The sequence below is a fragment of the Pistacia vera genome, unplaced genomic scaffold, assembly GCF_008641045.1.
Source record: "Pistacia vera cultivar Batoury unplaced genomic scaffold, PisVer_v2 Contig1402, whole genome shotgun sequence".
Classification (NCBI taxonomy): domain Eukaryota; kingdom Viridiplantae; phylum Streptophyta; class Magnoliopsida; order Sapindales; family Anacardiaceae; genus Pistacia; species Pistacia vera.
The window spans coordinates 8,916-20,819 of NW_022195470.1; the positions used below are offsets into that span (position 1 = coordinate 8,916).

An 11,904-nucleotide genomic window follows, 5' to 3' on the forward strand; every position below is an offset into this window, starting at 1 on the left:
ATGGCATGAACCTGCTCTCTAGGATTAATTTCTGTTTTGCTTGGCAAGGAACCTTGAGATCTCTCCGTCAATTGTCTCATCGATTGCCCCACTTGAACCTCCAAATATCGAATGAACGCTCCTTGATTTCTGAAATTTGTCCTTGTCTCATTCATGAATTTTTCAAACATATCCTCCAACTTGGTTATTCTCTCCTTTAGCGGTTGGTAATTGGCTATTGGTCTTGTTGCTCCTTGATTGCTCCAAGAGGAATTCAGATAGTTCCTCCATCCAGGATTGTATATGTTGGAGAAGGGGTCATTCTGTAACCTTTGTGAACTAGCCATGTAATTCATTGTTGAGAAGATGAATGGGTAGGTTTCTCACTTGGAATTCCACACTCGCATGGTTTCCTGCACAAAATTCACAAGTTAAAAAAGGTAAGTGAAAAATATTTACATTCGTACCTCCCAGTTGTTCCTAAAATGCTAAAATTTAAGTAGATAATGCAATGAAAACATCAACTTCATGTAGACCCATGCTTCTTTTAGGCATTGCTAACTCATTAGGTCTTTGGTAGTTATTATTGGCTATCACCTCGAGCAGTTCATAAGCATCTTCCGGAATCTTGTGATTTAACGCTCCTCCTGCCACCACATCTACCATAGTTTGAATATTTTGTAGCAACCCATTGTAGATTGTTTGGACTTGTATCCAAACCAGTAGACCATGATATGGACATTACCTTAACAACTCTGTGTACCTCTCCTAAGCTTCATACAGTGATTCATCATTGTCTTGCACGAAAGAGGTAATGTCGTTTCTCATTTTTGTTGTCTTCACTAGTGGGACGTATTTTGCAAGAAACTTCTGAGCTAATTCATCCCATGTGGTGATTGTTCCGGCTGGGTGTGACATGAGCCAACCTTTCGCCTTATCTCTTAGTGAAAATGGGAACAATCTTAGCCTAATTGCATCGTCAATCAATCCATTGTGCTTGAATGTGTCACATATCTCTAGAAAACTAGCGATATGTAAAATTGGATCCTCATATGAATTTCCACCAAAATGGATTGACTGTTGGATCATCTAAATTATTACTAGCTTAATCTCAAAGTTCACTACAACAGGTGGCCTAGTAATACCATAATTACATTCTTTCACCATTGGCACAACATAATCCCTCAATGTTCTATGTAATTCTGCCATGTTTGCACTTGTTCTTTAACATTACAAGAAAAAGAAATCAAATTCAAAACTATACAAAATTTACAAGTTTCTAGAAAAATGAAATAAAAGCTTCAATTTAGAACTATACTAGATACTATCAATATTAATAATCAACTATCTATTGGTTTTTGGATCGTTTATGCAGTGGAAATATAAAACTTTTCGATCACAAAAACTATAAAACCAATGATCTAATTATGGATCTACATCAATTTAATACAAGAAAAAATATTTAAACCAAGTTAAATGTCATACCGATGTTTGGAGGCTTCTTCGATTGATGTGATTCACTCCCACTCTAGGTTAGGAATGAACTCCCTGTATCCACACGAAGACGGGACAAACGTCGTTGAGGAACTATTAGGCTAGGTAATTCACTCAACTAAGGGAATAAAAATCTGCAGAATTTTTCTTTGAGAGAAAAATTCTTCTCTCACCAATGGAGGCTCACGGTTTAGAGAGACAGAGAGGAGGCTAAGGTTTCTTTTAATTTTTGCAGTACTATTTCATTCAACTTAATGAATTAATTTTAGTTGCACTTAAATAGTGTACACTAAAACCCTATTCCAAATTGGAATAGCCATCTATTCCAATTGGAATATTGGAATAGATTACCATTGCCACCAAACATGGCATTTCAATTCAAATTTAAAAAAAAAAAAAATTGAATTCACATTATCAATATTAATAACAGATATTAATATTGGATAATATATATTATATTTAAATATTTAAATATATATATATATATAATTAATATATATATAAACCAAATATTTAAATATATATAATCTCACTAATTTAATTTCCATATGAAATTAAATTTAGGCAACAACCTCAGTAAATTTAATTACACTGTGAGATTACCAAAATGCTCTTTCATCTTAAAAGATGAAAATGCCCTTTCATCATAAATGACGAAAATACCCCTCTCATGAATTTTATGTTTAATATGTCTTCTATGTGTGTGACCCGAAGTCTCCTAATCATATCGACAGTGAATAGCATCGTGACTGACAATTAATCAGTCGTCCCACCAGACACACACCAAAGTTGACCTCTAGCTAGGCATCATGGCCACTCGATAGATTCGGATTCAGCGAAACTGCTACCTGTCAACGATATGGTTACCGTGCAATCCAATCATTTCATCATCTATTATCTCATCAAGGACGAGGCATAGAAGTAGTGCCAACCTCGGATTTCCTTGATATCTCGGTATTCGGTTATTGGACCAACGACCAAAATATATTGGATTGAGCTACAACTCAATCCCACTATGGCCACAGATTTAATGTCGTTGCCATCTACCGAATTACTTAGTGAGATAATTTCTCCCATACCTGCGAGTGATGAATCCTCTATCGATCCACCATAGTCTTGATACACTTTTCAACGTAGCCAACCACTATTGTTCTGATATTCTTGAGAGGACTACGTTGGGCTAGTGTTAAACTACACCAATCGATGCAGAAGGCGCTCTGGTGATCTTAAGTCTAAGGATCACATGCACCACCATTCGTTGGAGGATTTGTTCCACAGACACTGGGGCAACAATCTATGTGGAATACTTCAATGGGCTGGTCTGGTGAACTTGCCTACAGCAAGCACCTATGTGTTACACCAGGTTATCACCAAACAACCTTAACAAGTGAGATTTGTTACTACCTTTTGACAGGGTCGTCCAACACTGTGATAACCTTACCGTATTATCTGTGCCCTAGGTCAGGATAATACTGGGGCTAGAGATGTTTCTTGAATGGCCATATGTGCTCACAAGGTTCTCACTATCGAGATTTCAAACACTCGAAGCCCTCGTCATGATTCTACCATCCCAAGGACATATACTATTTTCTTATACAAATATTATCAGATTATATGGTATAGATAAGTGCTTTTTATTGATAATAAAACATGATTACAAAGAGTCAATTTACACAATTGGATTGGCTCTAGGCACCTACTCTAACAATCTCACATTTGCACTATTGTAACAACTGCTGAAAACTAGTACAATGTATGCATAATAACAATAGAAAATTGGGCCCAAAACTTTCTTTTCATTATAAGTCATATGTCTTTTATACACAATGAATACTGTTTACAAAAAGACATTTTTAAAAGACAAAACAGGGGAAACAGTGTAGCTATTGCTCTTCGCTTGCCGACGCCCCTCCGACTGCATCATCACCTAGATCCTGCATCCACAAAGGAAAAATAACGGGGTGAGCATAAAATAATGCTCAGTAAGTAAAACCCTCTATCTGTCTGTCCCCGTATATAATACTCTTAATTTTTTCCTTATACTATTTCTGTTTCTATTTCTGTTTCTACTAAACGTCATGGCCTCATCTGTTATCCACACGGATGGGTCGAGGATGTCTGAACACCAGCACAAGCCCGAAATAATCCACTTCTTTTTGCACCTAAACCTTGAAAACACACACAACTCCTTGATTCTGGGATAACCAAAACGTCCAGAATTCACAATCAAAATCATGCATTAAACCTTAAATTCCTTATAGTTTCACTCCCAAATCATTTAAATAAATAGCATTTCCAACACTCAATAGCACCACATTGTGAGATAATTTGGTTGGTTTAAAACTCTTTAAAAACTTGGTTTTCCTAAGCTACTTCTTGTTCCCCTCCATTGTGATGATTAAGTCGCAAATCATATTGCCTCTAATCCAATGTTTTATGGGCCCAAACACATTGAATTGATTGTCATATTGTATGATAGCAGCTAAAAAATGGTCTTATCCGATTGCATATTGTGTCTGCTTTAGAACAGCCGACTAACTTGTTAACTAAGCACTTGGTCCATTCTCTGCATTCCAAGTTATTGAACAAGTTGGAGTTCTGATCTTTATCACCCTCCAACTTGAGAGGGGGTATTGGAAATATTTTATCAGTTCATTTTTGTATAGTTATGAGCTGTTAGTTTTATTTAGTTTAGCTGTTTTAGTTGTAGTTAATTGTATTGGTTAGATTGACTTGAGTTAGTCTGTTAACTCTAGTTAGTTTATTACTTATTGTAATATAAGATAGTTTGTTGATTAATGAAAGAGTAATGTACTCATTTTTCCCTAAATTCACTGCTATCCTTACTTTAATCGTCTTCAATAGGACAGACTTCCCATACTGAATAAACTTGAGAAAGTTAGTTTAATGATGGTTGGCTTGTTGATGAAATGAGTTTTTAGGGGAAATTCAATGCGTTGGTGGGATTGGCACCTATAAACCCTACTTTTTAGTAGTTTTGTAATGACAAAAATTGTGGTGGTAGCCATTCCAGAACATTTGCCATAAGATGGCTGATAATGAATTGCCATGCAGAAATCTCTCTGCTTGTAATACTCGGCTTAGTCACAACTATATCGCACAACAAAACCCACCTCAGTTTATTTGACAAATTCAGTGATCAACAAATTTTGTAAAAGATAAAATGAAGTTCTTATTACCTTGGACTATCACCTCATTAATGTTTTGAGGTTCTGCAAGTAGGGGACTAGCATAGAACCATAACCATCCGTATTTTGTCACCATGGCTTGGAGCAAGAAATGATTCATTGCCCTTTCAAGGAATCTGATATCCAATTTTCTAACACACAACATCACCGGCCACAATTCTATAAGGTTTCATTATCTTAATGCCCGCCATCTTTCACAACTTTATTTTATGTCACACTCTTTTTAAAGATTTTTCAAATTATCTATTTTGCTTGAAGTTACATCACAACAACAACACAACGACTAGAAAGCAACAATAATTATGCTTCCACCGTAGACTATCTTCCCTTTCAGTCCTCAAGATAGATGAAGAGAAAAAGCTCCAAGCAAATGAACATAATAATAGAGATAAGCTTCTAGTGGCTCAAAGATTATGAGTGTGTTTTTGTGTGAATTTTCCATTAAGCTCGAGAAGTCAAAAGCCTGCAAGGATCTAGTTCCGACCCACAATCAGTTCGACTCAGTACTTGTCTGACCCAGCTAAGCTTGTTGAATATAGCTTGACCCAGCACAAGCTATCGCGACCACTCTGGCAATTGTTCACAAATCAAGATAACTCAAATCTCAGGTTTCAAAGAGATAAGATCAACACAATGATGGCGCGATCTTAGTGCACCAATCACAATATCAGATTGCAATTCGAATTTGATTGCAATCTTGATAATTTCTCTCTTTCCTTTTTCATAAACTTGTATAACGCCCTCCAATGATGAGAGAGGGTTGGTAAATTATTCTAGGAAAACTATTGTTATTCTTGTAATCTATACAAAGCAATAAGATAACAGTGGACTATAGCTCAATTTCCAACTTGCCAAACCACTTTTAAAATCATTTGTGTTTCTTTACATTCACACACTTTATATATTCAATGCTTGGTTATCTTTAATCATGCACTCATCGGTTCCAATTCCACCAAGGTCAATGGATCACTCGATTGTACGATTCTTGTATCAACATTTTGGCGTTGAAGGAAGGCTCCGCCTACTTTCCTTATTTCTAACAAAAAACCAACATTTCATGACCACGATCACCTAAATTTCCATGCCATGTACCAGATCCAAAAAACATGACAATGTGGAACTGCCTACCAGAGGTGTATCACACTGTTATTCCAGGTTGACAACTGATTCCTTGATTTGACACAGGCAATATGTAGCAAGTGCACTATTCGCAAAAAGTAATAAAATGATGAAAGAGTATCGTTTCCCACGAGGATTGCGTGTTAAGTACTATTTTCCTAGTTTGTAACTAGTTAGAACACACAGTTTTTGTTAATTTGCGGGAGACAAAAAACAAATTAACCCAAAATCAATAACGTAAATTAAATCTAACTAATTAAGAAAATATCATCTATTACGAAATATCAATTCAAGACAAAGAGGTTAGGGTTTCAACTTCACTAGGTTTACTCGATTCAATCTACGTTTGATGTTGCCTTTACTCAACATGCAAGGATTAATAATCGGATACCCTAATCTGCAAATATACCTTCTCAGGCTATATTCTCTCAGTTTATCCCTATTAGCTTTTGCAACCCAACCAATGAAGATTAACAGTTCTAAGTCATTAAGCCAAATGGAATCCTAAAGTTGTTTCATAGATCTCCGAACCTATCTCTAGTGTTCATTTAATCTATGGTATTACTCTAAGAGGCTACACATGAATCACTTCTCCAGTCTCATCATGCTCAACATTTAATTGAAACAAGGAAAACTCAACTTCAATTGCATAAGAACAAGAAATAAATACAAATCCAAGTAATAGAACTTAAAACCAAAATCTATTATAGATTAAACCATTGTAATCAAGTTAGGTCAAAACCCTAACCCAAAAGTGGGTTGTTTTCATATTCAATTACAGAAAATCGGAATATAACTACAAGTAAAAGTTCACCATGCTAAAAACATTAAGAAAAGGATGAAATCTTCCCTAAATGAAGACCCAAAATGCTTCAATCTCTAATTTCTTCCTTTTCTTCTCTTAAAATCCGAACCTCCCAACAAATGAGCTAAGGCTCTCTTAATAGTCAACCAAAACCTAGGATTCTAATCCAATACAATTAAACCGCTCAACGAAGAATAATTTTTCTGCGGCATCAAGTTGAAATTTCTCTGAAACCATCTTACTCGAGGATGCTTGCTACGACAGAGAATTTCCTTGCCGCGGCGAACCTTGCTAATCTTTTTTGAAATTATGAAACTACCCTCCGTTTGCTTCTTCGCTTGAGTCTTTGCTCCTTCGCTATCCCCAAGACAAGTTTCATAGTGCTTCCACTCACGCATAAGAATTTCCACCGCATTCTTGAATTTCTCTTGATTCCGGTCTAGAAACGTCAATTGCGCCGTTTTGCTCCAACTGCATGTTTTGGCCTGAAACGTAAGATATGACGAAAGTATGTGTAAATTAGGCAAAAACTCTATAAGAAGTATCCTAAATCCTAACCAAAAGGTATAGAAAATATAGTATATCCTAGGATTATCAAATCCCCCCAAACTTAAGGTATGCCTGTCCTCGAGCATTAGGCACAAAATGGAACTAAGAAAAAACGAAAAAGCACAAAACAAAAACAAAAGAGAATGTCGCAGAATTTAAAATCAAAATCAAACACAAAAGAGATGCCTAAATTGATTGCAAATGCAAGTCTAAACAATGTTGAAACATTATTACAACAAATGCTTAACACTCCAAGAAGTTATAAATTGATTGACTATCTTCTCTAATCGGTCCCTAAGTAGTATCCCCACTTCAATCCATGATAAGAGCTTGAATACACATTTATTTAGTGGTTTATGGGGATTAATTGTGGGAAATCAGCTTAATTTGGTAGTTGCTTATATTTTCATAATTACTTTTACGGATCACGAGTGTTCTTGAGTGTTTTTCAGGTAATATTACTTAAATGGTATTCTCAAATGATCATCATGTCAGAAACAGAATGATGATGAGTGAACAAACGGATTAGGAATCGGAGTTGATTGAAGAAGTTTGGAAGTTGAAGTAAAGAAGATTCTAGATTACGTTCCAGCTTGACATGCCTCGTCTTTTGAGAATATCTTGAGCTTTAGACCTTAGATTAAGACGATTCTTTTACTTTTGGAAATTGTTCAAAGGGCTACATTTCATATGTTACTATTTCTCCAAATTTCATTGTTATCAAGTTCAAAATCACCATCTCTAAGAACCAGTGAATGATGCGCGAAGAAGAAGAGATTACTGTGTCGCAGCACAATGCCGCGACACACTCTGCCAGTAGCTACTGTGGCCATAGCACAGTGCAGGGTATAGTTTTTTCCAATAGCTACCATGCCCACACATGTGTCGGGCACAGTCACGACAATTAAGAAATTGTTATCCGTTTTTAGGTAAGAAAATAGGTTTAAGAGTCCTAAACCAACTAGACTAGAAAATAAACCCTAACCCTTGTGGATATAATAGATTCTTTTAGCATTTTATTTTGGGGATTCTTTGGGGAGAAGAAGGGAGAAAATCTGCAAGAAGAAGTACCAGAAGTTTCTGGAGCTTTGATTCACAATTTGAGAAGTTTTCTTGTTCTTTTCTTATAAATTCATGATGATTGGTTTAATAAAGATGATTATTCCTTTCATGTTCATTATGAACTAATTTATTCTCTAGGGCTAAGATGTAGCCCATCTCTTGATTATGTATTGATTTTTGCTTGTTAATTTTATTAAGAATTCTTCCTAAGTTTTACTATTATCATAATGCTTTTGATTTTTAAGGGCCCTTGAATTGAATGAACTAATGGACTAGTTGAGATTGAGAGATGATACTTGGTTGGTCTACGTAGTGAAACCATAGGTTGAGCGAACGCTAGAGATAGGTTACCGCGCTTGTGAAGTTTTGGTAACTCCATAGAGCGTAATGATCTTCATTGCTTAAATCTGATTAAGATAATTCGGTTAGTATTAGGATTAATTCGATAATTGTTCGAGAGAAATTTATTGGAAATTTAGGGAGTTTTACTTGTAGGAAGATCTTAATAAATTAGCATAAGTTGATCGATACATATGAGTAAGAGTTGGTGTGAAGTCTTCCCTTAGGTCTATCATCTTGTTTTAAACCTAAAGGTTTATTTTAATTGTCCTCTGTTCAATTCTCTTTTAATTTCAATTGTTAATTTAGTTAGATTTCCTTGATACAATTTGTGATTGATCAATAGTAATAGATAGTTTAAATTTGTAATTGTATAGAAGGTCCCTTTGTTCGATTCCGTATTTTTACACTTTATTACTTGCACGGTTTCGTTTCACTTGCGAAAATCCACACCAATCCACTTTCCGCTTCCCGGATTATTTTATGCAAAATGTAAATTTTTTCAAATGGTGGAGACTCTATAGCCTAAGAATCGAACTACTCTCCCTAATGTGATAGACATCACTAAGGATCAAAAGGTCTTTGCAAGCTTGTAATGTTAGGCTCGGGTAGTGGGCTCCAAGGAAATGATAAATAAACAAAGTAGGAGAACTCGGTTTCCTCATGCAAACACCAAGAGCTACATCAATCTCCACTTCTTTCTCACCACCAATCAAGTGTCAACCATTTTTCAAACCTCAAACTTATGCATTTCTTATTTTTGATTTGTAATTGAACTAAAGAGATTTTTGTTATTTTTTTTTTATTTTTATATAACACCATTGAGGTCTATTGTCCCTTCTTCCTGCATTTTTTGCAACCCCCAAAACTTAGATTTTGGTCCATCACTTATTCACAACAGCTCTCCAAGCTCTTTTGTGTCTATATTAGTCCATAATTCTCCTAAAGGGTACGATAAAGTGTTTAGGGTATAGGGATTGGAAATTTTTGGTTTGCAGAAAAAATAAGGCAATGATAACTCATAAGGCTCAAATGGGTCTAGGAAAAGATTCATTCGGTCGGCTGGAAAGGCTCAAATTTTCAGAAATGCCTAAATCATTTCCTCACATGTCTAATCCTAAGAATTCGCCTCAAGCACTTCTAACTAGTTTCTAGAGTCCCCAACATTACCAAGACTTCACTAACACACATAAAATGTTCTAACAGCGAAAGAATAAAAATGGTGGTTGAACTCCAACGAACCTCAAGCTAAAATCAGTCAACCAACCTAAACTTGAGCAATGCTCGTATTTTTCTAAAAATAATATCCCAACAATCAAAATCTCTCAGGACTTATGAAAATCATCTAGGCACAAAAACAACACAACAAACTAAATCAACACACAACCTAAAACAATAAACCACACAAAGATAAAAGTTAATAAAACTGCAAAAATTTTAAAATTTTTCTCTATCCCCCAAACAAAAAATGACATTGTTCTCAATGTCAATCAATATAACATAGGGTAAAAAAAAACGAGCTTAAGGTATGAGAGACTCCCCTGATTAATCTGTGAAGATCGAGTAGCTCAAATCTGGACATCCCTTCATCGTCTTCTTCATCAGAGAATCTGTCAAACACCATAAACTTAAGGGTCCAAAGGTGTGTTAGAAAACCACACAATTATGGAAAAATTACATCTCATCTCTCAACCTTAGCAACTAAACCTAAAACCTAAGAATGCAAAGCAAAGTAACGTACAACCAAGAATAATTGAGTTCCCTACAAAAACAAAACAAAACGTATTCCTGCTTCATTCATCTGCATCCATCCTCTTCGTCATCATCGTCCTTCTCCTCTTGCTAATCTTGCCATTGGAAATTGGCTAAATCAATGCTAGATTGTGTAGCACTGTATTGCATCTCGTACAACTTGCAGTCTGATCTGCCATCTAATCTTGACGCCTTTCCATTCTGTCCATTCTTTTTCAGGATTGTTGTAACAACTTTTTGGTGTGGTGATGGAGGCAGGTGTTGTGGCAGTGGTTGTGGTTCTTGTCCTTTTTGAGCTTAAACTGGCTCTTCCAATGGTAGTTCGATGTACCTCTAACGAAGCTACATGGTCCTTGGTTCCTTTACCTTTTGGCAAGTCTCATATTGATTGTAAGTGGGTGTATAAGCTCAAGTATAAGGCTGATGGTTCTTTGGAAAGTATAAGGCTCGTTTAGTGGCTAAAGGGTACACTCAGCAAGCTAGTGTTGATTTTGTCGAGACTTTCTCCCCTATTATCAAAATGGTTACTGTTAGATCTATCTTGACTTTAGCCTCTATGCATGCTTAGCCTTTTTACCACATGGATGTGGATAATGCCTTTCTCCAAGGTGATTTACAAGAGGAGATTTATATGACTTTATTCAAGGTTTTGCAAAGTAGGGGGGCAGAATCTGGTTTGTAGGCTTCACAAATCCCTTCATTGGTTGAAGCAAGCTTCTAGAGCTTGGAATTATAAGATTACTCAGGCTTTTCTTGCTGGAGGTTTTAGTCCATCCAAATCTGCTTACTCTTTGATTGTTAGGAAGGTGAATTCTCATATTGTAATGATTTTGGTGTATGTGGATGGTATTGTTATAATCGGAGATAATGTTGATATCAAACTAAACAACTTTTGCATTCCAATTTCAAGTTAAAGGATTTGGGGTTGTTAAGGTATTTTTTGGGTCTTGAAGTTGCTAGGTCTTCTAAGGGGATTAGTTTATGCTAAAGAAAATATGCCTTTGAGCTCATTTCGAAGTCTGGACTGTCAGGTTCTAAGCCTTTTATAATTCCTATAGATGCAAATTTAAAGCTCACATCAGTTGCGTATGATGAATTGTTTTCCCCTAATATTGATTCTTTTCTTCCTGGCCCGATTGTTTATCAAAAATTGGTTGGAAAATTGTTGTATTTGTGCATGAATAGACCAGATTTAAGCTACTCTGTTAATTTGCTAAGTCAGTTTATGAATAAACCAAAGCAGTCACATTTGGCTGTTGCCCTTAAGGTGATCAAATATGTTAAGTCAACTCAAGGTTTCAGTTTGTTCTTCCCATATGATAATCCTATGGAATTGACTACTTATTGTGACTTCGATTGGGGATCTTGTCTTATGACAAGGAAATCAGTCACAGGTTATTGTATTTTCCTGGGGACCTCTCTTCTCTCTTGGAAATCCAAGCGTCAAGCAACAATTTCTAAGTCCTCATCTGAGGTAGAATATCGAGTTATGACATTTGAGAGATACAAAGTTTAATCTTTCGCAAGTGCACAAGTCGCAATCGTAACATAGTGCACGAGTCGCAATCATAACATAGTGCACGAGTAAGGGCCGAT

At 35.9% G+C, this 11,904-nt stretch overlaps 1 non-coding gene across 1 annotated transcript; it reads left to right on the plus strand.

The window, feature by feature from the left end:
- The first annotated feature begins 703 nt into the window (after window positions 1-703).
- LOC116123243 lies at window positions 704-810 on the plus strand. The gene has a single exon (XR_004127012.1). It is a non-coding gene; the product is annotated as a small nucleolar RNA R71 (small nucleolar RNA).
- The last annotated feature ends 11,094 nt before the right edge of the window (window positions 811-11,904 follow it).